The sequence below is a fragment of the Pseudorasbora parva genome, chromosome 20 (assembly GCF_024679245.1).
Source record: "Pseudorasbora parva isolate DD20220531a chromosome 20, ASM2467924v1, whole genome shotgun sequence".
NCBI lineage: Eukaryota > Metazoa > Chordata > Actinopteri > Cypriniformes > Gobionidae > Pseudorasbora > Pseudorasbora parva.
In genome coordinates this window covers 15,951,702-15,976,701 of record NC_090191.1, presented here as the reverse complement: position 1 = coordinate 15,976,701, position 25,000 = coordinate 15,951,702, and the positions used below count along the sequence as shown (strand labels likewise).

The following is a 25,000-nucleotide window of genomic DNA, read 5'->3' as shown; positions in this document are numbered from 1 at the left end:
GTCTAAGGCGCTGCGTTCAGGTCGCAGTCTCCCCTGGAGGCGTGGGTTCAAATCCCACTTCTGACAGACCTAACCTTTGGTTGCGGGCTCCAGGTAGAGTCTTTAACCATCTGGCAAGTTGACCCAGTAACACACTAATATTGACGAAGCACTGCATTTTAGTTAATGTCAGAGCCAATGGAACACTACGGTACCTCTGACCACCGGCATCGTATGAACTTTAAAGTAACACTTTTGTGCCATGTATGGGATTCTGTGGAATTTCCATGCAGTTTCCAGGGAATGTCATGTCCTGACATTTCATGAAATTGGACATGTTTTATAGAATAGCATTCAATGGAATACCATGTTGCGATGTTTACCGGAATGAGAACTTGTTTATGAAAGGGTATTCATGTTTTGTTTGGGGTTTCTTTGGAGGGATGCAATGGGATTCTTGGAGTTTGACTGTGATGTCATGGACTGAAATTTTGGGGGTGCAGTAGAATTTCATGGCAAGGAATTCCTGGAAATCTCTTGGAATGACATGTCATGGGTTTATGGGCTGTGGGATGGAATGTCATGGAATGAGATTCATGAAATGTCAAGCGAAACATTACATCACTACTGACAAGAAACATCATGAGAATGAAAGAATTATGTTCAACCTGAACAAAACATTGTAGTGACACTGCCCCATTTTAGGTGAATATGAGAGGAATACTATTGCTGCATTTATTCAACATCTGCCCCACAAAATGACTGGATTTCAATCGCATTGCTCATGAAGGAATGGACAATCACACAAAAGGGTATGAAGAAACCCGCTCTTTTGCCTAAACGCTCTTGTGTGCCAAAAAGCACCACTCTGCCCCGTGTGAGGCTAGAACTCACGACCTTCAGATTATGAGACTGACGCGCTGCCTAACTGCGCCAACGAGGCGTGTGCTGTGGCCAGTGTGAGTGGTGGAGCACTAGCTTCTGGATCATCTGCCATTCGGTGCAGCTCCAAACACGCTGCTCACCGTGCGCTGTCATGTCAGGATGGCCGAGCGGTCTAAGGCGCTGCGTTCAGGTTGCAGTCTCCCCTGGAGGCGTGGGTTCGAATCCCACTTCTGACAGACCTAACCTTTGGTTGCGGGCTCCAGGTAGACTCTTTAACCCTCTGGCAAGTTGACCCAGTAACACGCTAATATTGACGAAGCACTGCAATTCAGTTCATGTCAGAGCCAATGGAACACTACGGTACCTCTGACCACCGGCATCGCATGAACTTTAAAGTAACACTTTTGTGCCATGTATGGGATTCTGTGGAATTTTCATGCAGTTTCCAGGGAATGTCATGTCCTGACATTTCATGAAATTGGACATGTTTTATAGAATAGCATTCAATGGAATAACATGTTGTGATGTTTACCGGAATGAGAACTTGTTTATGAAAGGGTATTCATGTTTTGTTTGGGGTTTCTTTGGAGGGATGCAATGGGATTCTTGGAGTTTGACTGTGATGTCATGGACTGAAATTTTGGGGGTGCAGTAGAATTTCATGGCAAGGAATTCCTGGAAATCTCTTGGAATGACATGTCATGGGTTTATGGGCTGTGGGATGGAATGTCATGGAATGAGATTCATGGCATGTCAAGCGAAACATTACATCACTACTGACAAGAAACGTCATGAGAATGAAAGAATTATGTTCAGACTGAACAAAACATTGTAGTGACACTGCCCCAGTTTAGGTGAATATGAGAGGAATACTATTTCTGCATTTATTCAACATCTGCCCTACAAAATGACTGGATTTCAATCGCATTGCTCATGAAGGAATGGACAATCACACAAAAGGGTATGAAGAAACCCGCTCTTTTGCCTAAACGCTCTTGTGTGCCAAAAAGCACCACTCTGCCCCGTGTGAGGCTCGAACTCACGACCTTCAGATTATGAGACTGACGCGCTGCCTAACTGCGCCAACGAGGCATGTGCTGTGGCCAGTGTGAGTGGTGGAGCACTAGCTTCTGGATCATCTGCCATTCGGTGCAGCTCCAAACACGCTGCTCACCGTGAGCTGTCATGTCAGGATGGCCGAGCGGTCTAAGGCGCTGCGTTCAGGTCGCAGTCTCCCCTGGAGGCGTGGGTTCGAATCCCACTTCTGACAGACCTAACCTTTGGTTGCGGGCTCCAGGTAGAGTCTTTAACCCTCTGGCAAGTTGACCCAGTAACACACTAATATTGACGAAGCACTGCATTTCAGTTCATGTCAGAGCCAATGGAACACTACGGTACCTCTGACCACCGGCATCGTATGAACTTTAAAGTAACACTTTTGTGCCATGTATGGGATTCTGTGGAATTTCCATGCAGTTTCCAGGGAATGTCATGTCCTGACATTTCATGAAATTGGACATGTTTTATAGAATAGCATTCAATGGAATACCATGTTGTGATGTTTACCGGAATGAGAACTTGTTTATGAAAGGGTATTCATGTTTTGTTTGGGGTTTCTTTGGAGGGATGCAATGGCATTCTTGGAGTTTGACTGTGATGTCGTGGACTGAAATTTTGGGGGTGCAGTAGAATTTCATTGCAAGGAATTCCTGGAAATCTCTTGGAATGACATGTCATGGGTTTATGGGCTGTGGGATGGAATGTCATGGAATGAGAATCATGAAATGTCAAGCGAAACATTACATCACTACTGACAAGAAACATCATGAGAATGAAAGAATTATGTTCAACCTGAACAAAACATTGTAGTGACACTGCCCCATTTTAGGTGAATATGAGAGGAATACTATTACTGCATTTATTCAACATCTGCCCTACAAAATGACTGGAATTCAATCGCATTGCTCATGAAGGAATGGACAATCACACAAAAGGGTATGAAGAAACCCGCTCTTTTGCCTAAACGCTCTTGTGTGCTAAAAAGCACAACTCTGCCCCGCGTGAGGCTCGAATTCACGACCTTCAGATAATGAGACTGACGCGCTGCCTAACTGCGCCAACGAGGCATGTGCTGTGGCCAGTGTGAGTGGTGGAGCACTAGCTTCTGGATCATCTGCCATTCGGTGCAGCTCCAAACACGCTGCTCACCGTGCGCTGTCATGTCAGGATGGCCGAGCGGTCTAAGGCGCTGCGTTCAGGTCGCAGTCTCCCCTGGAGGCGTGGGTTCGAATCCCACTTCTGACAGACCTGACCTTTGGTTGCGGGCTCCAGGTAGACTCTTTAACCCTCTGGCAAGTTGACCCAGTAACACGCTAATATTGACGAAGCACTGCAATTCAGTTCATGTCAGAGCCAATGGAACACTACGGTACCTCTGACCACCGGCATCGCATGAACTTTAAAGTAACACTTTTGTTCCATGTATGGGATTCTGTGGAATTTTCATGCAGTTTCCAGGGAATGTCATGTCCTGACATTTCATGAAATTGGACATGTTTTATAGAATAGCATTCAATGGAATAACATGTTGTGATGTTTACCGGAATGAGAACTTGTTTATGAAAGGGTATTCATGTTTTGTTTGGGGTTTCTTTGGAGGGATGCAATGGGATTCTTGGAGTTTGACTGTGATGTCATGGACTGAAATTTTGGGGGTGCAGTAGAATTTCATGGCAAGGAATTCCTGGAAATCTCTTGGAATGACATGTCATGGGTTTATGGGCTGTGGGATGGAATGTCATGGAATGAGATTCATGGCATGTCAAGCGAAACATTACATCACTACTGACAAGAAACGTCATGAGAATGAAAGAATTATGTTCAGACTGAACAAAACATTGTAGTGACACTGCCCAAGTTTAGGTGAATATGAGAGGAATACTATTTCTGCATTTATTCAACATCTGCCCTACAAAATGACTGGATTTCAATCGCATTGCTCATGAAGGAATGGACAATCACACAAAAGGGTATGAAGAAACCCGCTCTTTTGCCTAAATGCTCTTGTGTGCCAAAAAGCACCACTCTGCCCCGTGTGAGGCTCGAACTCACGACCTTCAGATTATGAGACTGACGCGCTGCCTAACTGCGCCAACGAGGCATGTGCTGTGACCAGTGTGAGTGGTGGAGCACTAGCTTCTGGATCATCTGCCATTCGGTGCAGCTCCAAACACGCTGCTCACCGTGAGCTGTCATGTCAGGATGGCCGAGCGGTCTAAGGCGTTGCGTTCAGGTCGCAGTCTCCCCTGGAGGCGTGAGTTCGAATCCCACTTCTGACAGACCTAACCTTTGGTTGCGGGCTCCATGTAGAGTCTTTAACCCTCTGGCAAGTTGACCCAGTAACACACTAATATTGACGAAGCACTGCATTTCAGTTCATGTCAGAGCCAATGGAACACTACGGTACCTCTGACCACCGGCATCATATGAACTTTAAAGTAACACTTTAAAGCCATGTATGGGATTCTGTGGAATTTCCATGCAGTTTCCAGGGAATGTCATGTCCTGACATTTCATGAAATTGGACATGTTTTATAGAATAGCATTCAATGGAATACCATGTTGTGATGTTTACCGGAATGAGAACTTGTTTATGAAAGGGTATTCATGTTTTGTTTGGGGTTTCTTTGGAGGGATGCAATGGGATTCTTGGAGTTTGACTGTGATGTCATGGACTGAAATTTTGGGGGTGCAGTAGAATTTCATGGCAAGGAATTCCTGGAAATCTCTTGGAATGACATGTCATGGGTTTATGGGCTGTGGGATGGAATGTCATGGAATGAGATTCATGGCATGTCAAGCGAAACATTACATCACTACTGACAAGAAACGTCATGAGAATGAAAGAATTATGTTCAGACTGAACAAAACATTGTAGTGACACTGCCCCATTTTAGGTGAATATGAGAGGAATACTATTACTGCATTTATTCAACATCTGCCCTACAAAATGACTGGATTTCAATCGCATTGCTCATGAAGGAATGGACAATCACACAAAAGGGTATGAAGAAACCCGCTCTTTTGCCTAAACGCTCTTGTGTGCCAAAAAGCACCACTCTGCCCCGTGTGAGGCTCGAACTCACGACCTTCAGATTATGAGACTGACGCGCTGCCTAACTGCGCCAACAAGGCATGTGCTGTGGCCAGTGTGAGTGGTGGAGCACTAGCTTCTGGATCATCTGCCATTCGGTGCAGCTCCAAACACGCTGCTCACCATGCGCTGTCATGTCAGGATGGCCGAGCGGTCTAAGGCGCTGCCTTCAGGTCGCAGTCTCCACTGTAGGCGTGGGTTCGAATCCCACTTCTGACAGACCTAAACTTTGGTTGCGGGCTCCAGGTAGACTCTTTAACCCTCTGGCAAGTTGACCCAGTAACACGCTAATATTGACGAAGCACTGCAATTCAGTTCAAGTCAGAGCCAATGGAACACTACGGTACCTCTGACCACCGGCATCGCATGAACTTTAAAGTAACACTTTTGTGCCATGTATGGGATTCTGTGGAATTTTCATGCAGTTTCCAGGGAATGTCATGTCCTGACATTTCATGAAATTGGACATGTTTTATAGAATAGCATTCAATGGAATAACATGTTGTGATGTTTACCGGAATGAGGACTTGTTTATGAAAGGGTATTCATGTTTTGTTTGGGGTTTCTTTGGAGGGATGCAATGGGATTCTTGGAGTTTGACTATGATGTCATGGACTGAAATTTTGGGGGTGCAGTAGAATTTCATGGCAAGGAATTCCTGGAAATCTCTTGGAATGACATGTCATGGGTTTATGGGCTGTGGGATGGAATGTCATGGAATGAGATTCATGGCATGTCAAGCGAAACATTACATCACTACTGACAAGAAACGTCATGAGAATGAAAGAATTATGTTCAGACTGAACAAAACATTGTAGTGACACTGCCCCAGTTTAGGTGAATATGAGAGGAATACTATTTCTGCATTTATTCAACATCTGCCCTACAAAATGACTGGATTTCAATCGCATTGCTCATGAAGGAATGGACAATCACACAAAAGGGTATGAAGAAACCCGCTCTTTTGCCTAAACGCTCTTGTGTGCCAAAAAGCACCACTCTGCGCCGTGTGAGGCTCGAACTCACGACCTTCAGATTATGAGACTGACGCGCTGCCTAACTGCGCCAACGAGGCATGTGCTGTGGCCAGTGTGAGTGGTGGACCACTAGCTTCTGGATCATCTGCCATTCGGTGCAGCTCCAAACACGCTGCTCACCGTGAGCTTTCTTGTCAGGATGGCCGAGCGGTCTAAGGCGCTGCGTTCAGGTCGCAGTCTCCCCTGGAGGAGTGGGTTCGAATCCCACTTCTGACAGACCTAACCTTTGGTTGCGGGCTCCAGGTAGAGTCTTTAACCCTCTGGCAAGTTGACCCAGTAACACACTAATATTGACGAAGCACTGCATTTCAGTTCATGTCAGAGCCAATGGAACACTACGGTACCTCTGACCACCGGCATCGTATGAACTTTAAAGTAACACTTTTGTGCCATGTATGGGATTCTGTGGAATTTCCATGCAGTTTCCAGGGAATGTCATGTCCTGACATTTCATGAAATTGGACATGTTTTATAGAATAGCATTCAATGGAATACCATGTTGTGATGTTTACCGGAATGAGAACTTGTTTATGAAAGGGTATTCATGTTTTGTTTGGGTTTTCTTTGGAGGGATGCAATGGGATTCTTGGAGTTTGACTGTGATGTCATGGACTGAAATTTTGGGGGTGCAGTAGAATTTCATTGCAAGGAATTCCTGGAAATCTCTTGGAATGACATGTCATGGGTTTATGGGCTGTGGGATGGAATGTCATGGAATGAGATTCATGGCATGTCAAGCGAAACATTACATCACTACTGACAAGAAACGTCTTGAGAATGAAAGAATTATGTTCAGACTGAACAAAACATTGTAGTGACACTGCCCCATTTTAGGTGAATATGAGAGGAATACTATTACTGCATTTATTCAACATCTGCCCTACAAAATGACTGGAATTCAATCGCATTGCTCATGAAGGAATGGACAATCACACAAAAGGGTATGAAGAAACCCGCTCTTTTGCCTAAACGCTCTTGTGTGCTAAAAAGCACAACCCTGCCCCGTGTGAGGCTCGAACTCACGACCTTCAGATTATGAGACTGACGCGCTGCCTAACTGCGCCAACGAGGCATGTGCTGTGGCCAGTGTGAGTGGTGGAGCACTAGCTTCTGGATCATCTGCCATTCGGTGCAGCTCCAAACACGCGGCTCACCGTGCGCTGTCATGTCAGGATGGCCGAGCGGTCTAAGGCGCTGCGTTCAGGTCGCAGTCTCCCCTGGAGGCGTGGGTTCGAATCCCACTTCTGACAGACCTAACCTTTGGTTGCGGGCTCCAGGTAGACTCTTTAACCCTCTGGCAAGTTGACCCAGTAACACGCTAATATTGACGAAGCACTGCAATTCAGTTCATGTCAGAGCCAATGGAACACTACGGTACCTCTGACCACCGGCATCGCATGAACTTTAAAGTAACACTTTTGTGCCATGTATGGGATTCTGTGGAATTTTCATGCAGTTTCCAGGGAATGTCATGTCCTGACATTTCATGAAATTGGACATGTTTTATAGAATAGCATTCAATGGAATAACATGTTGTGATGTTTACCGGAATGAGAACTTGTTTATGAAAGGGTATTCATGTTTTGTTTGGGGTTTCTTTGGAGGGATGCAATGGGATTCTTGGAGTTTGACTGTGATGTCATGGACTGAAATTTTGGGGGTGCAGTAGAATTTCATGGCAAGGAATTCCTGGAAATCTCTTGGAATGACATGTCATGGGTTTATGGGCTGTGGGATGGAATGTCATGGAATGAGATTCATGGCATGTCAAGCGAAACATTACATCACTACTGACAAGAAACGTCATGAGAATGAAAGAATTATGTTCAGACTGAACAAAACATTGTAGTGACACTGCCCCAGTTTAGGTGAATATGAGAGGAATACTATTTCTGCATTTATTCAACATCTGCCCTACAAAATGACTGGATTTCAATCGCATTGCTCATGAAGGAATGGACAATCACACAAAAGGGTATGAAGAAACCCGCTCTTTTGCCTAAACGCTCTTGTGTGCCAAAAAGCACCACTCTGCCCCGTGTGAGGCTCGAACTCACGACCTTCAGATTATGAGACTGACGCGCTGCCTAACTGCGCCAACGAGCCATGTGCTGTGGCCAGTGTGAGTGGTGGAGCACTAGCTTCTGGATCATCTGCCATTCGGTGCAGCTCCAAACACGCTGCTCACCGTGAGCTGTCATGTCAGGATGGCCGAGCTAAGGCGCTGCGTTCAGGTCGCAGTCTCCCCTGGAGGCGTGGGTTCGAATCCCACTTCTGACAGACCTAACCTTTGGTTGCGGGCTCCAGGTAGAGTCTTTAACCCTCTGGCAAGTTGACCCAGTAACACACTAATATTGATGAAGCACTGCATTTCAGTTCATGTCAGATCCAATGGAACACTATGGTACCTCTGACCACCGGCATCGTATGAACTTTAAAGTAACACTTTTGTGCCATGTATGGGATTCTGTGGAATTTCCATGCAGTTTCCAGGGAATGTCATGTCCTGACATTTTATGAAATTGGACATGTTTTATAGAATAGCATTCAATGGAATACCATGTTGCAATGTTTACCGGAATGAGAACTTGTTTATGAAAGGGTATTCATGTTTTGTATGGGGTTTCTTTGGAGGGATGCAATGGGATTCTTGGAGTTTGACTGTGATGTCGTGGACTGAAATTTTGGGGGTGCAGTAGAATTTCATTGCAAGGAATTCCTGGAAATCTCTTGGAATGACATGTCATGGGTTTATGGGCTGTGGGATGGAATGTCATGGAATGAGAATCATGAAATGTCAAGCGAAACATTACATCACTACTGACAAGAAACATCATGAGAATGAAAGAATTATGTTCAACCTGAACAAAACATTGTAGTGACACTGCCCCATTTTAGGTGAATATGAGAGGAATACTATTACTGCATTTATTCAACATCTGCCCTACAAAATGACTGGAATTCAATCGCATTGCTCATGAAGGAATGGACAATCACACAAAAGGGTATGAAGAAACAAGCTCTTTTGCCTAAACGCTCTTGTGTGCTAAAAAGCACAACTCTGCCCCGTGTGAGGCTCGAACTCACGACCTTCAGATTATGAGACTGACGCGCTGCCTAACTGCGCCAACGAGGCATGTGCTGTGGCCAGTGTGAGTGGTGGAGCACTAGCTTCTGGATCATCTGCCATTCGGTGCAGCTCCAAACACGCTGCTCACCGTGCGCTGTCATGTCAGGATGGCCGAGCGGTCTAAGGCGCTGCGTTCAGGTCGCAGTCTCCCCTGGAGGCGTGGGTTCGAATCCCACTTCTGACAGACCTAACCTTTGGTTGCGGGCTCCAGGTAGAGTCTTTAACCCTCTGGCAAGTTGACCCAGTAACACACTAATATTGACGAAGCACTGCATTTCAGTTCATGTCAGAGCCAATGGAACACTACGGTACCTCTGACCACCGGCATCGCATGAACTTTAAAGTAACACTTTTGTGCCATGTATGGGATTCTGTGGAATTTTCATGCAGTTTCCAGGGAATGTCATGTCCTGACATTTCATGAAATTGGACATGTTTTATAGAATAGCATTCAATGGAATAACATGTTGTGATGTTTACCGGAATGAGAACTTGTTTATGAAAGGGTATTCATGTTTTGTTTGGGGTTTCTTTGGAGGGATGCAATGGGATTCTTGGAGTTTGACTGTGATGTCATGGACTGAAATTTTGGGGGTGCAGTAGAATTTCATGGCAAGGAATTCCTGGAAATCTCTTGGAATGACATGTCATGGGTTTATGGGCTGTGGGATGGAATGTCATGGAATGAGATTCATGGCATGTCAAGCGAAACATTACATCACTACTGACAAGAAACGTCATGAGAATGAAAGAATTATGTTCAGACTGAACAAAACATTGTAGTGACACTGCCCCAGTTTAGGTTAATATGAGAGGAATACTATTTCTGCATTTATTCAACATCTGCCCTACAAAATGACTGGATTTCAATCGCATTGCTCATGAAGGAATGGACAATCACACAAAAGGGTATGAAGAAACCCGCTCTTTTGCCTAAACGCTCTTGTGTGCCAAAAAGCACAACCCTGCCCCGTGTGAGGCTCGAACTCACGACCTTCAGATTATGAGACTGACGCGCTGCCTAACTGCGCCAACGAGGCATGTGCTGTGGCCAGTGTGAGTGGTGGAGCACTAGCTTCTGGATCATCTGCCATTCGGTGCAGCTCCAAACACGCTGCTCACCATGAGCTGTCATGTCAGGATGGCCGAGCGGTCTAAGGCGCTGCGTTCAGGTCGCAGTCTCCCCTGGAGGCGTGAGTTCGAATCCCACTTCTGACAGACCTAACCTTTGGTTGCGGGCTCCAGGTAGAGTCTTTAACCCTCTGGCAAGTTGACCCAGTAACACACTAATATTGACGAAGCACTGCATTTCAGTTCATGTCAGAGCCAATGGAACACTACGGTACCTCTGACCACCGGCATCGTATGAACTTTAAAGTAAAACTTTTGTGCCATGTATGGGATTCTGTGGAATTTCCATGCAGTTTCCAGGGAATGTCATGTCCTGACATTTCATGAAATTGGACATGTTTTATAGAATAGCATTCAATGGAATACCATGTTGTGATGTTTACCGGAATGAGAACTTGTTTATGAAAGGGTATTCATGTTTTGTTTGGGGTTTCTTTGGAGGGATGCAATGGGATTCTTGGAGTTTGACTGTGATGTCGTGGACTGAAATTTTGGGGGTGCAGTAGAATTTCATTGCAAGGAATTCCTGGAAATCTCTTGGAATGACATGTCATGGGTTTATGGGCTGTGGGATGGAATGTCATGGAATGAGAATCATGAAATGTCAAGCGAAACATTACATCACTACTGACAAGAAACGTCATGAGAATGAAAGAATTATGTTCAGACTGAACAAAACATTGTAGTGACACTGCCCAAGTTTAGGTGAATATGAGAGGAATACTATTTCTGCATTTATTCAACATCTGCCCTACAAAATGACTGGATTTCAATCGCATTGCTCATGAAGGAATGGACAATCTCACAAAAGGGTATGAAGAAACCCGCTCTTTTGCCTAAACGCTCTTGTGTGCCAAAAAGCACCACTCTGCCCCGTGTGAGGCTCGAACTCACGACCTTCAGATTATGAGACTGACACGCTGCCTAACTGCGCCAACGAGGCATGTGCTGTGACCAGTGTGAGTGGTGGAGCACTAGCTTCTGGATCATCTGCCATTCGGTGCAGCTCCAAACACGCTGCTCACCGTGAGCTGTCATGTCAGGATGGCCGAGCGGTCTAAGGCGCTGCGTTCAGGTCGCAGTCTCCCCTGGAGGCGTGAGTTCGAATCCCACTTCTGACAGACCTAACCTTTGGTTGCGGGCTCCATGTAGAGTCTTTAACCCTCTGGCAAGTTGACCCAGTAACACACTAATATTGACGAAGCACTGCATTTCAGTTCATGTCAGAGCCAATGGAACACTACGGTACCTCTGACCACCGGCATCGTATGAACTTTAAAGTAACACTTTTGTGCCATGTATGGGATTCTGTGGAATTTCCATGCAGTTTCCAGGGAATGTCATGTCCTGACATTTCATGAAATTGGACATGTTTTATAGAATAGCATTCAATGGAATACCATGTTGTGATGTTTACCGGAATGAGAACTTGTTTATGAAAGGGTATTCATGTTTTGTTTGGGGTTTCTTTGGAGGGATGCAATGGGATTCTTGGAGTTTGACTGTGATGTCATGGACTGAAATTTTGGGGGTGCAGTAGAATTTCATGGCAAGGAATTCCTGGAAATCTCTTGGAATGACATGTCATGGGTTTATGGGCTGTGGGATGGAATGTCATGGAATGAGAATCATGAAATGTCAAGCGAAACATTACATCACTACTGACAAGAAACATCATGAGAATGAAAGAATTATGTTCAACCTGAACAAAACATTGTAGTGACACTGCCCCATTTTAGGTGAATATGAGAGGAATACTATTACTGCATTTATTCAACATCTGCCCTACAAAATGACTGGAATTCAATCGCATTGCTCATGAAGGAATGGACAATCACACAAAAGGGTATGAAGAAACCCGCTCTTTTGCCTAAACGCTCTTGTGTGCTAAAAAGCACAACTCTGCCCCGCGTGAGGCTCGAATTCACGACCTTCAGATAATGAGACTGACGCGCTGCCTAACTGCGCCAACGAGGCATGTGCTGTGGCCAGTGTGAGTGGTGGAGCACTAGCTTCTGGATCATCTGCCATTCGGTGCAGCTCCAAACACGCTGCTCACCGTGCGCTGTCATGTCAGGATGGCCGAGCGGTCTAAGGCGCTGCGTTCAGGTCGCAGTCTCCCCTGGAGGCGTGGGTTCGAATCCCACTTCTGACAGACCTGACCTTTGGTTGCGGGCTCCAGGTAGACTCTTTAACCCTCTGGCAAGTTGACCCAGTAACACGCTAATATTGACGAAGCACTGCAATTCAGTTCATGTCAGAGCCAATGGAACACTACGGTACCTCTGACCACCGGCATCGCATGAACTTTAAAGTAACACTTTTGTTCCATGTATGGGATTCTGTGGAATTTTCATGCAGTTTCCAGGGAATGTCATGTCCTGACATTTCATGAAATTGGACATGTTTTATAGAATAGCATTCAATGGAATAACATGTTGTGATGTTTACCGGAATGAGAACTTGTTTATGAAAGGGTATTCATGTTTTGTTTGGGGTTTCTTTGGAGGGATGCAATGGGATTCTTGGAGTTTGACTGTGATGTCATGGACTGAAATTTTGGGGGTGCAGTAGAATTTCATGGCAAGGAATTCCTGGAAATCTCTTGGAATGACATGTCATGGGTTTATGGGCTGTGGGATGGAATGTCATGGAATGAGATTCATGGCATGTCAAGCGAAACATTACATCACTACTGACAAGAAACGTCATGAGAATGAAAGAATTATGTTCAGACTGAACAAAACATTGTAGTGACACTGCCCAAGTTTAGGTGAATATGAGAGGAATACTATTTCTGCATTTATTCAACATCTGCCCTACAAAATGACTGGATTTCAATCGCATTGCTCATGAAGGAATGGACAATCACACAAAAGGGTATGAAGAAACCCGCTCTTTTGCCTAAATGCTCTTGTGTGCCAAAAAGCACCACTCTGCCCCGTGTGAGGCTCGAACTCACGACCTTCAGATTATGAGACTGACGCGCTGCCTAACTGCGCCAACGAGGCATGTGCTGTGACCAGTGTGAGTGGTGGAGCACTAGCTTCTGGATCATCTGCCATTCGGTGCAGCTCCAAACACGCTGCTCACCGTGAGCTGTCATGTCAGGATGGCCGAGCGGTCTAAGGCGTTGCGTTCAGGTCGCAGTCTCCCCTGGAGGCGTGAGTTCGAATCCCACTTCTGACAGACCTAACCTTTGGTTGCGGGCTCCATGTAGAGTCTTTAACCCTCTGGCAAGTTGACCCAGTAACACACTAATATTGACGAAGCACTGCATTTCAGTTCATGTCAGAGCCAATGGAACACTACGGTACCTCTGACCACCGGCATCATATGAACTTTAAAGTAACACTTTAAAGCCATGTATGGGATTCTGTGGAATTTCCATGCAGTTTCCAGGGAATGTCATGTCCTGACATTTCATGAAATTGGACATGTTTTATAGAATAGCATTCAATGGAATACCATGTTGTGATGTTTACCGGAATGAGAACTTGTTTATGAAAGGGTATTCATGTTTTGTTTGGGGTTTCTTTGGAGGGATGCAATGGGATTCTTGGAGTTTGACTGTGATGTCATGGACTGAAATTTTGGGGGTGCAGTAGAATTTCATGGCAAGGAATTCCTGGAAATCTCTTGGAATGACATGTCATGGGTTTATGGGCTGTGGGATGGAATGTCATGGAATGAGATTCATGGCATGTCAAGCGAAACATTACATCACTACTGACAAGAAACGTCATGAGAATGAAAGAATTATGTTCAGACTGAACAAAACATTGTAGTGACACTGCCCCATTTTAGGTGAATATGAGAGGAATACTATTACTGCATTTATTCAACATCTGCCCTACAAAATGACTGGATTTCAATCGCATTGCTCATGAAGGAATGGACAATCACACAAAAGGGTATGAAGAAACCCGCTCTTTTGCCTAAACGCTCTTGTGTGCCAAAAAGCACCACTCTGCCCCGTGTGAGGCTCGAACTCACGACCTTCAGATTATGAGACTGACGCGCTGCCTAACTGCGCCAACAAGGCATGTGCTGTGGCCAGTGTGAGTGGTGGAGCACTAGCTTCTGGATCATCTGCCATTCGGTGCAGCTCCAAACACGCTGCTCACCATGCGCTGTCATGTCAGGATGGCCGAGCGGTCTAAGGCGCTGCCTTCAGGTCGCAGTCTCCACTGTAGGCGTGGGTTCGAATCCCACTTCTGACAGACCTAAACTTTGGTTGCGGGCTCCAGGTAGACTCTTTAACCCTCTGGCAAGTTGACCCAGTAACACGCTAATATTGACGAAGCACTGCAATTCAGTTCAAGTCAGAGCCAATGGAACACTACGGTACCTCTGACCACCGGCATCGCATGAACTTTAAAGTAACACTTTTGTGCCATGTATGGGATTCTGTGGAATTTTCATGCAGTTTCCAGGGAATGTCATGTCCTGACATTTCATGAAATTGGACATGTTTTATAGAATAGCATTCAATGGAATAACATGTTGTGATGTTTACCGGAATGAGGACTTGTTTATGAAAGGGTATTCATGTTTTGTTTGGGGTTTCTTTGGAGGGATGCAATGGGATTCTTGGAGTTTGACTATGATGTCATGGACTGAAATTTTGGGGGTGCAGTAGAATTTCATGGCAAGGAATTCCTGGAAATCTCTTGGAATGACATGTCATGGGTTTATGGGCTGTGGGATGGAATGTCATGGAATGAGATTCATGGCATGTCAAGCGAAACATTACATCACTACTGACAAGAAACGTCATGAGAATGAAAGAATTATGTTCAGACTGAACAAAACATTGTAGTGACACTGCCCCAGTTTAGGTGAATATGAGAGGAATACTATTTCTGCATTTATTCAACATCTGCCCTACAAAATGACTGGATTTCAATCGCATTGCTCATGAAGGAATGGACAATCACACAAAAGGGTATGAAGAAACCCGCTCTTTTGCCTAAACGCTCTTGTGTGCCAAAAAGCACCACTCTGCGCCGTGTGAGGCTCGAACTCACGACCTTCAGATTATGAGACTGACGCGCTGCCTAACTGCGCCAACGAGGCATGTGCTGTGGCCAGTGTGAGTGGTGGACCACTAGCTTCTGGATCATCTGCCATTCGGTGCAGCTCCAAACACGCTGCTCACCGTGAGCTTTCTTGTCAGGATGGCCGAGCGGTCTAAGGCGCTGCGTTCAGGTCGCAGTCTCCCCTGGAGGAGTGGGTTCGAATCCCACTTCTGACAGACCTAACCTTTGGTTGCGGGCTCCAGGTAGAGTCTTTAACCCTCTGGCAAGTTGACCCAGTAACACACTAATATTGACGAAGCACTGCATTTCAGTTCATGTCAGAGCCAATGGAACACTACGGTACCTCTGACCACCGGCATCGTATGAACTTTAAAGTAACACTTTTGTGCCATGTATGGGATTCTGTGGAATTTCCATGCAGTTTCCAGGGAATGTCATGTCCTGACATTTCATGAAATTGGACATGTTTTATAGAATAGCATTCAATGGAATACCATGTTGTGATGTTTACCGGAATGAGAACTTGTTTATGAAAGGGTATTCATGTTTTGTTTGGGTTTTCTTTGGAGGGATGCAATGGGATTCTTGGAGTTTGACTGTGATGTCATGGACTGAAATTTTGGGGGTGCAGTAGAATTTCATTGCAAGGAATTCCTGGAAATCTCTTGGAATGACATGTCATGGGTTTATGGGCTGTGGGATGGAATGTCATGGAATGAGATTCATGGCATGTCAAGCGAAACATTACATCACTACTGACAAGAAACGTCTTGAGAATGAAAGAATTATGTTCAGACTGAACAAAACATTGTAGTGACACTGCCCCATTTTAGGTGAATATGAGAGGAATACTATTACTGCATTTATTCAACATCTGCCCTACAAAATGACTGGAATTCAATCGCATTGCTCATGAAGGAATGGACAATCACACAAAAGGGTATGAAGAAACCCGCTCTTTTGCCTAAACGCTCTTGTGTGCTAAAAAGCACAACCCTGCCCCGTGTGAGGCTCGAACTCACGACCTTCAGATTATGAGACTGACGCGCTGCCTAACTGCGCCAACGAGGCATGTGCTGTGGCCAGTGTGAGTGGTGGAGCACTAGCTTCTGGATCATCTGCCATTCGGTGCAGCTCCAAACACGCGGCTCACCGTCCGCTGTCATGTCAGGATGGCCGAGCGGTCTAAGGCGCTGCGTTCAGGTCGCAGTCTCCCCTGGAGGCGTGGGTTCGAATCCCACTTCTGACAGACCTAACCTTTGGTTGCGGGCTCCAGGTAGACTCTTTAACCCTCTGGCAAGTTGACCCAGTAACACGCTAATATTGACGAAGCACTGCAATTCAGTTCATGTCAGAGCCAATGGAACACTACGGTACCTCTGACCACCGGCATCGCATGAACTTTAAAGTAACACTTTTGTGCCATGTATGGGATTCTGTGGAATTTTCATGCAGTTTCCAGGGAATGTCATGTCCTGACATTTCATGAAATTGGACATGTTTTATAGAATAGCATTCAATGGAATAACATGTTGTGATGTTTACCGGAATGAGAACTTGTTTATGAAAGGGTATTCATGTTTTGTTTGGGGTTTCTTTGGAGGGATGCAATGGGATTCTTGGAGTTTGACTGTGATGTCATGGACTGAAATTTTGGGGGTGCAGTAGAATTTCATGGCAAGGAATTCCTGGAAATCTCTTGGAATGACATGTCATGGGTTTATGGGCTGTGGGATGGAATGTCATGGAATGAGATTCATGGCATGTCAAGCGAAACATTACATCACTACTGACAAGAAACGTCATGAGAATGAAAGAATTATGTTCAGACTGAACAAAACATTGTAGTGACACTGCCCCAGTTTAGGTGAATATGAGAGGAATACTATTTCTGCATTTATTCAACATCTGCCCTACAAAATGACTGGATTTCAATCGCATTGCTCATGAAGGAATGGACAATCACACAAAAGGGTATGAAGAAACCCGCTCTTTTGCCTAAACGCTCTTGTGTGCCAAAAAGCACCACTCTGCCCCGTGTGAGGCTCGAACTCACGACCTTCAGATTATGAGACTGACGCGCTGCCTAACTGCGCCAACGAGCCATGTGCTGTGGCCAGTGTGAGTGGTGGAGCACTAGCTTCTGGATCATCTGCCATTCGGTGCAGCTCCAAACACGCTGCTCACCGTGAGCTGTCATGTCAGGATGGCCGAGCTAAGGCGCTGCGTTCAGGTCGCAGTCTCCCCTGGAGGCGTGGGTTCGAATCCCACTTCTGACAGACCTAACCTTTGGTTGCGGGCTCCAGGTAGAGTCTTTAACCCTCTGGCAAGTTGACCCAGTAACACACTAATATTGATGAAGCACTGCATTTCAGTTCATGTCAGATCCAATGGAACACTATGGTACCTCTGACCACCGGCATCGTATGAACTTTAAAGTAACACTTTTGTGCCATGTATGGGATTCTGTGGAATTTCCATGCAGTTTCCAGGGAATGTCATGTCCTGACATTTTATGAAATTGGACATGTTTTATAGAATAGCATTCAATGGAATACCATGTTGCAATGTTTACCGGAATGAGAACTTGTTTATGAAAGGGTATTCATGTTTTGTATGGGGTTTCTTTGGAGGGATGCAATGGGATTCTTGGAGTTTGACTGTGATGTCGTGGACTGAAATTTTGGGGGTGCAGTAGAATTTCATTGCAAGGAATTCCTGGAAATCTCTTGGAATGACATGTCATGGGTTTATGGGCTGTGGGATGGAATGTCATGGAATGAGAATCATGAAATGTCAAGCGAAACATTACATCACTACTGACAAGAAACATCATGAGAATGAAAGAATTATGTTCAACCTGAACAAAACATTGTAGTGACACTGCCCCATTTTAGGTGAATATGAGAGGAATACTATTACTGCATTTATTCAACATCTGCCCTACAAAATGACTGGAATTCAATCGCATTGCTCATGAAGGAATGGACAATCACACAAAAGGGTATGAAGAAACAAGCTCTTTTGCCTAAACGCTCTTGTGTGCTAAAAAGCACAACTCTGCCCCGTGTGAGGCTCGAACTCACGACCTTCAGATTATGAGACTGACGCGCTGCCTAACTGCGCCAACGAGGCATGTGCTGTGGCCAGTGTGAGTGGTGGAGCACTAGCTTCTGGATCATCTGCCATTCGGTGCAGCTCCAAACACGCTGCTCACCGTGCGCTGTCATGTCAGGATGGCCGAGCGGTCTAAGGCGCTGCGTTCAGGTCGCAGTCTCCCCTGGAGGCGTGGGTTCGAATCCCACTTCTGACAGACCTAACCTTTGGTTGCGGGCTCCAGGTAGAGTCTTTAACCCTCTGGCAAGTTGACCCAGTAACACACTAATATTGACGAAGCACTGCATTTCAGTTCATGTCAGAGCCAATGGAACACTACGGTACCTCTGACCACCGGCATCGCATGAACTTTAAAGTAACACTTTTGTGCCATGTATGGGATTCTGTGGAATTTTCATGCAGTTTCCAGGGAATGTCATGTCCTGACATTTCATGAAATTGGACATGTTTTATAGAATAGCATTCAATGGAATAACATGTTGTGATGTTTACCGGAATGAGAACTTGTTTATGAAAGGGTATTCATGTTTTGTTTGGGGTTTCTTTGGAGGGATGCAATGGGATTCTTGGAGTTTGACTGTGATGTCATGGACTGAAATTTTGGGGGTGCAGTAGAATTTCATGGCAAGGAATTCCTGGAAATCTCTTGGAATGACATGTCATGGGTTTATGGGCTGTGGGATGGAATGTCATGGAATGAGATTCATGGCATGTCAAGCGAAACATTACATCACTACTGACAAGAAACGTCATGAGAATGAAAGAATTATGTTCAGACTGAACAAAACATTGTAGTGACACTGCCCCAGTTTAGGTTAATATGAGAGGAATACTATTTCTGCATTTATTCAACATCTGCCCTACAAAATGACTGGATTTCAATCGCATTGCTCATGAAGGAATGGACAATCACACAAAAGGGTATGAAGAAACCCGCTCTTTTGCCTAAACGCTCTTGTGTGCCAAAAAGCACAACCCTGCCCCGTGTGAGGCTCGAACTCACGACCTTCAGATTATGAGACTGACGCGCTGCCTAACTGCGCCAACGAGGCATGTGCTGTGGCCAGTGTGAGTGGTGGAGCACTAGCTTCTGGATCATCTGCCATTCGGTGCAGCTCCAAACACGCTGCTCACCATGAGCTGTCATGTCAGGATGGCCGAGCGGTCTAAGGCGCTGCGTTCAGGTCGCAGTCTCCCCTGGAGGCGTGAGTTCGAATCCCACTTCTGACAGACCTAACCTTTGGTTGCGGGCTCCAGGTAGAGTCTTTAACCCTCTGGCAAGTTGACCCAGTAACACACTAATATTGACGAAGCACTGCATTTCAGTTCATGTCAGAGCCAATGGAACACTACGGTACCTCTGACCACCGGCATCGTATGAACTTTAAAGTAAAACTTTTGTGCCATGTATGGGATTCTGTGGAATTTCCATGCAGTTTCCAGGGAATGTCATGTCCTGACATTTCATGAAATTGGACATGTTTTATAGAATAGCATTCAATGGAATACCATGTTGTGATGTTTACCGGAATGAGAACTTGTTTATGAAAGGGTATTCATGTTTTGTTTGGGGTTTCTTTGGAGGGATGCAATGGGATTCTTGGAGTTTGACTGTGATGTCGTGGACTGAAATTTTGGGGGTGCAGTAGAATTTCATTGCAAGGAATTCCTGGAAATCTCTTGGAATGACATGTCATGGGTTTATGGGCTGTGGGATGGAATGTCATGGAATGAGAATCATGAAATGTCAAGCGAAACATTACATCACTACTGACAAGAAACGTCATGAGAATGAAAGAATTATGTTCAGACTGAACAAAACATTGTAGTGACACTGCCCAAGTTTAGGTGAATATGAGAGGAATACTATTTCTGCATTTATTCAACATCTGCCCTACAAAATGACTGGATTTCAATCGCATTGCTCATGAAGGAATGGACAATCTCACAAAAGGGTATGAAGAAACCCGCTCTTTTGCCTAAACGCTCTTGTGTGCCAAAAAGCACCACTCTGCCCCGTGTGAGGCTCGAACTCACGACCTTCAGATTATGAGACTGACACGCTGCCTAACTGCGCCAACGAGGCATGTGCTGTGACCAGTGTGAGTGGTGGAGCACTAGCTTCTGGATCATCTGCCATTCGGTGCAGCTCCAAACACGCTGCTCACCGTGAGCTGTCATGTCAGGATGGCCGAGCGGTCTAAGGCGCTGCGTTCAGGTCGCAGTCTCCCCTGGAGGCGTGAGTTCGAATCCCACTTCTGACAGACCTAACCTTTGGTTGCGGGCTCCATGTAGAGTCTTTAACCCTCTGGCAAGTTGACCCAGTAACACACTAATATTGACGAAGCACTGCATTTCAGTTCATGTCAGAGCCAATGGAACACTACGGTACCTCTGACCACCGGCATCGTATGAACTTTAAAGTAACACTTTTGTGCCATGTATGGGATTCTGTGGAATTTCCATGCAGTTTCCAGGGAATGTCATGTCCTGACATTTCATGAAATTGGACATGTTTTATAGAATAGCATTCAATGGAATACCATGTTGTGATGTTTACCGGAATGAGAACTTGTTTATGAAAGGGTATTCATGTTTTGTTTGGGGTTTCTTTGGAGGGATGCAATGGGATTCTTGGAGTTTGACTGTGATGTCATGGACTGAAATTTTGGGGGTGCAGTAGAATTTCATGGCAAGGAATTCCTGGAAATCTCTTGGAATGACATGTCATGGGTTTATGGGCTGTGGGATGGAATGTCATGGAATGAGATTCATGGCATGTCAAGCGAAACATTACATCACTACTGACAAGAAACGTCATGAGAATGAAAGAATTATGTTCAGACTGAACAAAACATTGTAGTGACACTGCCCCATTTTAGGTGAATATGAGAGGAATACTATTACTGCATTTATTCAACATCTGCCCTACAAAATGACTGGATTTCAATCGCATTGCTCATGAAGGAATGGACAATCACACAAAAGGGTATGAAGAAACCCGCTCTTTTGCCTAAACGCTCTTGTGTGCCAAAAAGCACCACTCTGCCCCGTGTGAGGCTCGAACTCACGACCTTCAGATTATGAGACTGACGCGCTGCCTAACTGCGCCAACAAGGCATGTGCTGTGGCCAGTGTGAGTGGTGGAGCACTAGCTTCTGGATCATCTGCCATTCGGTGCAGCTCCAAACACGCTGCTCACCGTATGCTGTCATGTCAGGATGGCCGAGCGGTCTAAGGCGCTGCGTTCAGGTCGCAGTCTCACCTGGAGGCGTAGGTTCGAATCCCACTTCTGACAGACCTAACCTTTGGTTGTGGGCTCCAGGTAGAGTCTTTAACCATCTGGCAAGTTGACCCAGTAACACACTAATATTGACGAAGCACTGCATTTCAGTTCATGTCAGAGCCAATGGAACACTACGGTACCTCTGACCACCGGCATCGTATGAACTTTAAAGTAACACTTTTGTGCCATGTATGGGATTCTGTGGAATTTCCATGCAGTTTCCAGGGAATGTCATGTCCTGACATTTCATGAAATTGGACATGTTTTATAGAATAGCATTCAATGGAATACCATGTTGCAATGTTTACCGGAATGAGAACTTGTTTATGAAAGGGTATTCATGTTTTGTTTGGGGTTTCTTTGGAGGGATAAAATGGGATTCTTGGAGTTTGACTGTGATGTCATGGACTGAAATTTTGGGGGTGCAGTAGAATTTCATGGCAAGGAATTCCTGGAAATCTCTTGGAATGACATGTCATGGGTTTATGGGCTGTGGGATGGAATGTCATGGAATGAGATTCATGAAATGTCAAGCGAAACATTACATCACTACTGACAAGAAACATCATGAGAATGAAAGAATTATGTTCAACCTGAACAAAACATTGTAGTGACACTGCCCCATTTTAGGTGAATATGAGAGGAATACTATTGCTGCATTTATTCAACATCTGCCCCACAAAATGACTGGATTTCAATCGCATTGCTCATGAAGGAATGGACAATCAAACAAAAGGGTATGAAGAAACCCGCTCTTTTGCCTAAACGCTTTTGTGTGCTAAAAAGCACAACCCTGCCCCGTGTGAGGCTCGAACTCACAACCTTCAGATTATGAGACTGACGCGCTGCCTAACTGCGCCAACGAGGCATGTGCTGTGGCCAGTGTGAGTGGTGGAGCACTAGCTTCTGGATCATCTGCCATTCGGTGCAGCTCCAAACACGCTGCTCACCGTGCGCTGTCATGTCAGGATGGCCGAGCGGTCTAAGGCGCTGCGTTCAGGTCGCAGTCTCCCCTGGAGGCGTGGGTTCGAATCCCACTTCTGACAGACCTAACCTTTGGTTGCGGGCTCCAGGTAGACTCTTTAACCCTCTGGCAAGTTGACCCAGTAACACGCTAATATTGACGAAGCACTGCAATTCAGTTCATGTCAGAGCCAATGGAACACTACGGTACCTCTGACTACCGGCATCGCATGAACTTTAAAGTAACACTTTTGTGCCATGTATGGGATTCTGTGGAATTTTCATGCAGTTTCCAGGGAATGTCATGTCCTGACATTTCATGAAATTGGACATGTTTTATAGAATAGCATTCAATGGAATAACATGTTGTGATGTTTACCGGAATGAGAACTTGTTTATGAAAGGGTATTCATGTTTTGTTTGGGGTTTCTTTGGAGGGATGCAATGGGATTCTTGGAGTTTGACTGTGATGTCATGGACTGAAATTTTGGGGGTGCAGTAGAATTTCATGGCAAGGAATTCCTGGAAATCTCTTGGAATGACATGTCATGGGTTTATGGGCTGTGGGATGGAATGTCATGGAATGAGATTCATGGCATGTCAAGCGAAACATTACATCACTACTGACAAGAAACGTCATGAGAATGAAAGAATTATGTTCAGACTGAACAAAACATTGTAGTGACACTGCCCCAGTTTAGGTGAATATGAGAGGAATACTATTTCTGCATTTATTCAACATCTGCCCTACAAAATGACTGGATTTCAATCGCATTGCTCATGAAGGAATGGACAATCACACAAAAGGGTATGAAGAAACCCGCTCTTTTGCCTAAACGCTCTTGTGTGCCAAAAAGCACCACTCTGCCCCGTGTGAGGCTCGAACTCACGACCTTCAGATTATGAGACTGACGCGCTGCCTAACTGCGCCAACGAGGCATGTGCTGTGGCCAGTGTGAGTGGTGGAGCACTAGCTTCTGGATCAGCTGCCATTCGGTGCAGCTCCAAACACGCTGCTCACCGTGAGCTGTCATGTCAGGATGGCCGAGCGGTCTAAGGCGCTGCGTTCAGGTCGCAGTCTCCCCTGGAGGCGTGGGTTCGAATCCCACTTCTGACAGACCTAACCTTTGGTTGCGGGCTCCAGGTAGAGTCTTTAACCATCTGGCAAGTTGACCCAGTAACACACTAATATTGACGAAGCACTGCATTTTAGTTCATGTCAGAGCCAATGGAACACTACGGTACCTCTGACCACCGGCATCGTATGAACTTTAAAGTAACCCTTTTGTGCCATGTATGGGATTCTGTGGAATTTCCATGCAGTTTCCAGGGAATGTCATGTCCTGACATTTCATGAAATTGGACATGTTTTATAGAATAGCATTCAATGGAATACCATGTTGCGATGTTTACCGGAATGAGAACTTGTTTATGAAAGGGTATTCATGTTTTGTTTGGGGTTTCTTTGGAGGGATGCAATGGGATTCTTGGAGTTTGACTGTGATGTCATGGACTGAAATTTTGGGGGTGCAGTAGAATTTCATGGCAAGGAATTCCTGGAAATCTCTTGGAATGACATGTCATGGGTTTATGGGCTGTGGGATGGAATGTCATGGAATGAGATTCATGAAATGTCAAGCGAAACATTACATCACTACTGACAAGAAACATCATGAGAATGAAAGAATTATGTTCAACCTGAACAAAACATTGTAGTGACACTGCCCCATTTTAGGTGAATATGAGAGGAATACTATTGCTGCATTTATTCAACATCTGCCCCACAAAATGACTGGATTTCAATCGCATTGCTCATGAAGGAATGGACAATCACACAAAAGGGTATGAAGAAACCCGCTCTTTTGCCTAAACGCTCTTGTGTGCCAAAAAGCACCACTCTGCCCCGTGTGAGGCTCGAACTCACGACCTTCAGATTATGAGACTGACGCGCTGCCTAACTGCGCCAACGAGGCGTGTGCTGTGGCCAGTGTGAGTGGTGGAGCACTAGCTTCTGGATCATCTGCCATTCGGTGCAGCTCCAAACACGCTGCTCACCGTGCGCTGTCATGTCAGGATGGCCGAGCGGTCTAAGGCGCTGCGTTCAGGTCGCAGTCTCCCCTGGAGGCGTGGGTTCGAATCCCACTTCTGACAGACCTAACCTTTGGTTGCGGGCTCCAGGTAGACTCTTTAACCCTCTGGCAAGTTGACCCAGTAACACGCTAATATTGACGAAGCACTGCAATTCAGTTCATGTCAGAGCCAATGGAACACTACGGT

The 25,000-nt window shown here is 45.4% G+C and overlaps 37 non-coding genes across 37 annotated transcripts; 17 read left to right on the top strand and 20 right to left on the bottom strand.

Moving 5' to 3' along the window:
- Positions 1-848: 848 nt before the first annotated feature.
- Positions 849-922, bottom strand: trnam-cau (transfer RNA methionine (anticodon CAU)). The gene has a single exon. It is a non-coding gene; the product is annotated as a tRNA-Met (tRNA).
- Positions 923-1,017: 95 nt separating this feature from the next.
- Positions 1,018-1,100, top strand: trnal-cag (transfer RNA leucine (anticodon CAG)). Its single transcript has one exon. It is a non-coding gene; the product is annotated as a tRNA-Leu (tRNA).
- A 782-nt stretch (positions 1,101-1,882) lies between these two features.
- Positions 1,883-1,956, bottom strand: trnam-cau (transfer RNA methionine (anticodon CAU)). Its single transcript has one exon. It is a non-coding gene; the product is annotated as a tRNA-Met (tRNA).
- A 95-nt stretch (positions 1,957-2,051) lies between these two features.
- Positions 2,052-2,134, top strand: trnal-cag (transfer RNA leucine (anticodon CAG)). Its single transcript has one exon. It is a non-coding gene; the product is annotated as a tRNA-Leu (tRNA).
- Positions 2,135-3,085: 951 nt separating this feature from the next.
- On the top strand, positions 3,086-3,168 carry trnal-cag (transfer RNA leucine (anticodon CAG)). The gene has a single exon. It is a non-coding gene; the product is annotated as a tRNA-Leu (tRNA).
- Positions 3,169-3,950: 782 nt separating this feature from the next.
- Positions 3,951-4,024, bottom strand: trnam-cau (transfer RNA methionine (anticodon CAU)). Its single transcript has one exon. It is a non-coding gene; the product is annotated as a tRNA-Met (tRNA).
- A 960-nt stretch (positions 4,025-4,984) lies between these two features.
- Positions 4,985-5,058, bottom strand: trnam-cau (transfer RNA methionine (anticodon CAU)). Its single transcript has one exon. It is a non-coding gene; the product is annotated as a tRNA-Met (tRNA).
- A 1,129-nt stretch (positions 5,059-6,187) lies between these two features.
- Positions 6,188-6,270, top strand: trnal-cag (transfer RNA leucine (anticodon CAG)). Its single transcript has one exon. It is a non-coding gene; the product is annotated as a tRNA-Leu (tRNA).
- Positions 6,271-7,052: 782 nt separating this feature from the next.
- Positions 7,053-7,126, bottom strand: trnam-cau (transfer RNA methionine (anticodon CAU)). The gene has a single exon. It is a non-coding gene; the product is annotated as a tRNA-Met (tRNA).
- Positions 7,127-7,221: 95 nt separating this feature from the next.
- trnal-cag (transfer RNA leucine (anticodon CAG)) lies at positions 7,222-7,304 on the top strand. Its single transcript has one exon. It is a non-coding gene; the product is annotated as a tRNA-Leu (tRNA).
- A 782-nt stretch (positions 7,305-8,086) lies between these two features.
- On the bottom strand, positions 8,087-8,160 carry trnam-cau (transfer RNA methionine (anticodon CAU)). The gene has a single exon. It is a non-coding gene; the product is annotated as a tRNA-Met (tRNA).
- A 956-nt stretch (positions 8,161-9,116) lies between these two features.
- On the bottom strand, positions 9,117-9,190 carry trnam-cau (transfer RNA methionine (anticodon CAU)). The gene has a single exon. It is a non-coding gene; the product is annotated as a tRNA-Met (tRNA).
- A 95-nt stretch (positions 9,191-9,285) lies between these two features.
- trnal-cag (transfer RNA leucine (anticodon CAG)) lies at positions 9,286-9,368 on the top strand. The gene has a single exon. It is a non-coding gene; the product is annotated as a tRNA-Leu (tRNA).
- A 782-nt stretch (positions 9,369-10,150) lies between these two features.
- trnam-cau (transfer RNA methionine (anticodon CAU)) lies at positions 10,151-10,224 on the bottom strand. Its single transcript has one exon. It is a non-coding gene; the product is annotated as a tRNA-Met (tRNA).
- Positions 10,225-10,319: 95 nt separating this feature from the next.
- On the top strand, positions 10,320-10,402 carry trnal-cag (transfer RNA leucine (anticodon CAG)). Its single transcript has one exon. It is a non-coding gene; the product is annotated as a tRNA-Leu (tRNA).
- Positions 10,403-11,184: 782 nt separating this feature from the next.
- trnam-cau (transfer RNA methionine (anticodon CAU)) lies at positions 11,185-11,258 on the bottom strand. The gene has a single exon. It is a non-coding gene; the product is annotated as a tRNA-Met (tRNA).
- A 95-nt stretch (positions 11,259-11,353) lies between these two features.
- trnal-cag (transfer RNA leucine (anticodon CAG)) lies at positions 11,354-11,436 on the top strand. Its single transcript has one exon. It is a non-coding gene; the product is annotated as a tRNA-Leu (tRNA).
- Positions 11,437-12,387: 951 nt separating this feature from the next.
- Positions 12,388-12,470, top strand: trnal-cag (transfer RNA leucine (anticodon CAG)). The gene has a single exon. It is a non-coding gene; the product is annotated as a tRNA-Leu (tRNA).
- A 782-nt stretch (positions 12,471-13,252) lies between these two features.
- On the bottom strand, positions 13,253-13,326 carry trnam-cau (transfer RNA methionine (anticodon CAU)). Its single transcript has one exon. It is a non-coding gene; the product is annotated as a tRNA-Met (tRNA).
- Positions 13,327-14,286: 960 nt separating this feature from the next.
- On the bottom strand, positions 14,287-14,360 carry trnam-cau (transfer RNA methionine (anticodon CAU)). The gene has a single exon. It is a non-coding gene; the product is annotated as a tRNA-Met (tRNA).
- A 1,129-nt stretch (positions 14,361-15,489) lies between these two features.
- On the top strand, positions 15,490-15,572 carry trnal-cag (transfer RNA leucine (anticodon CAG)). The gene has a single exon. It is a non-coding gene; the product is annotated as a tRNA-Leu (tRNA).
- Positions 15,573-16,354: 782 nt separating this feature from the next.
- trnam-cau (transfer RNA methionine (anticodon CAU)) lies at positions 16,355-16,428 on the bottom strand. The gene has a single exon. It is a non-coding gene; the product is annotated as a tRNA-Met (tRNA).
- Positions 16,429-16,523: 95 nt separating this feature from the next.
- Positions 16,524-16,606, top strand: trnal-cag (transfer RNA leucine (anticodon CAG)). Its single transcript has one exon. It is a non-coding gene; the product is annotated as a tRNA-Leu (tRNA).
- A 782-nt stretch (positions 16,607-17,388) lies between these two features.
- Positions 17,389-17,462, bottom strand: trnam-cau (transfer RNA methionine (anticodon CAU)). Its single transcript has one exon. It is a non-coding gene; the product is annotated as a tRNA-Met (tRNA).
- Positions 17,463-18,418: 956 nt separating this feature from the next.
- Positions 18,419-18,492, bottom strand: trnam-cau (transfer RNA methionine (anticodon CAU)). The gene has a single exon. It is a non-coding gene; the product is annotated as a tRNA-Met (tRNA).
- A 95-nt stretch (positions 18,493-18,587) lies between these two features.
- Positions 18,588-18,670, top strand: trnal-cag (transfer RNA leucine (anticodon CAG)). The gene has a single exon. It is a non-coding gene; the product is annotated as a tRNA-Leu (tRNA).
- A 782-nt stretch (positions 18,671-19,452) lies between these two features.
- trnam-cau (transfer RNA methionine (anticodon CAU)) lies at positions 19,453-19,526 on the bottom strand. Its single transcript has one exon. It is a non-coding gene; the product is annotated as a tRNA-Met (tRNA).
- A 95-nt stretch (positions 19,527-19,621) lies between these two features.
- trnal-cag (transfer RNA leucine (anticodon CAG)) lies at positions 19,622-19,704 on the top strand. The gene has a single exon. It is a non-coding gene; the product is annotated as a tRNA-Leu (tRNA).
- Positions 19,705-20,486: 782 nt separating this feature from the next.
- Positions 20,487-20,560, bottom strand: trnam-cau (transfer RNA methionine (anticodon CAU)). Its single transcript has one exon. It is a non-coding gene; the product is annotated as a tRNA-Met (tRNA).
- Positions 20,561-20,655: 95 nt separating this feature from the next.
- trnal-cag (transfer RNA leucine (anticodon CAG)) lies at positions 20,656-20,738 on the top strand. The gene has a single exon. It is a non-coding gene; the product is annotated as a tRNA-Leu (tRNA).
- Positions 20,739-21,520: 782 nt separating this feature from the next.
- trnam-cau (transfer RNA methionine (anticodon CAU)) lies at positions 21,521-21,594 on the bottom strand. The gene has a single exon. It is a non-coding gene; the product is annotated as a tRNA-Met (tRNA).
- A 960-nt stretch (positions 21,595-22,554) lies between these two features.
- On the bottom strand, positions 22,555-22,628 carry trnam-cau (transfer RNA methionine (anticodon CAU)). Its single transcript has one exon. It is a non-coding gene; the product is annotated as a tRNA-Met (tRNA).
- A 95-nt stretch (positions 22,629-22,723) lies between these two features.
- Positions 22,724-22,806, top strand: trnal-cag (transfer RNA leucine (anticodon CAG)). Its single transcript has one exon. It is a non-coding gene; the product is annotated as a tRNA-Leu (tRNA).
- A 782-nt stretch (positions 22,807-23,588) lies between these two features.
- trnam-cau (transfer RNA methionine (anticodon CAU)) lies at positions 23,589-23,662 on the bottom strand. Its single transcript has one exon. It is a non-coding gene; the product is annotated as a tRNA-Met (tRNA).
- A 95-nt stretch (positions 23,663-23,757) lies between these two features.
- Positions 23,758-23,840, top strand: trnal-cag (transfer RNA leucine (anticodon CAG)). The gene has a single exon. It is a non-coding gene; the product is annotated as a tRNA-Leu (tRNA).
- A 782-nt stretch (positions 23,841-24,622) lies between these two features.
- On the bottom strand, positions 24,623-24,696 carry trnam-cau (transfer RNA methionine (anticodon CAU)). The gene has a single exon. It is a non-coding gene; the product is annotated as a tRNA-Met (tRNA).
- Positions 24,697-24,791: 95 nt separating this feature from the next.
- Positions 24,792-24,874, top strand: trnal-cag (transfer RNA leucine (anticodon CAG)). The gene has a single exon. It is a non-coding gene; the product is annotated as a tRNA-Leu (tRNA).
- Positions 24,875-25,000: the final 126 nt, after the last annotated feature.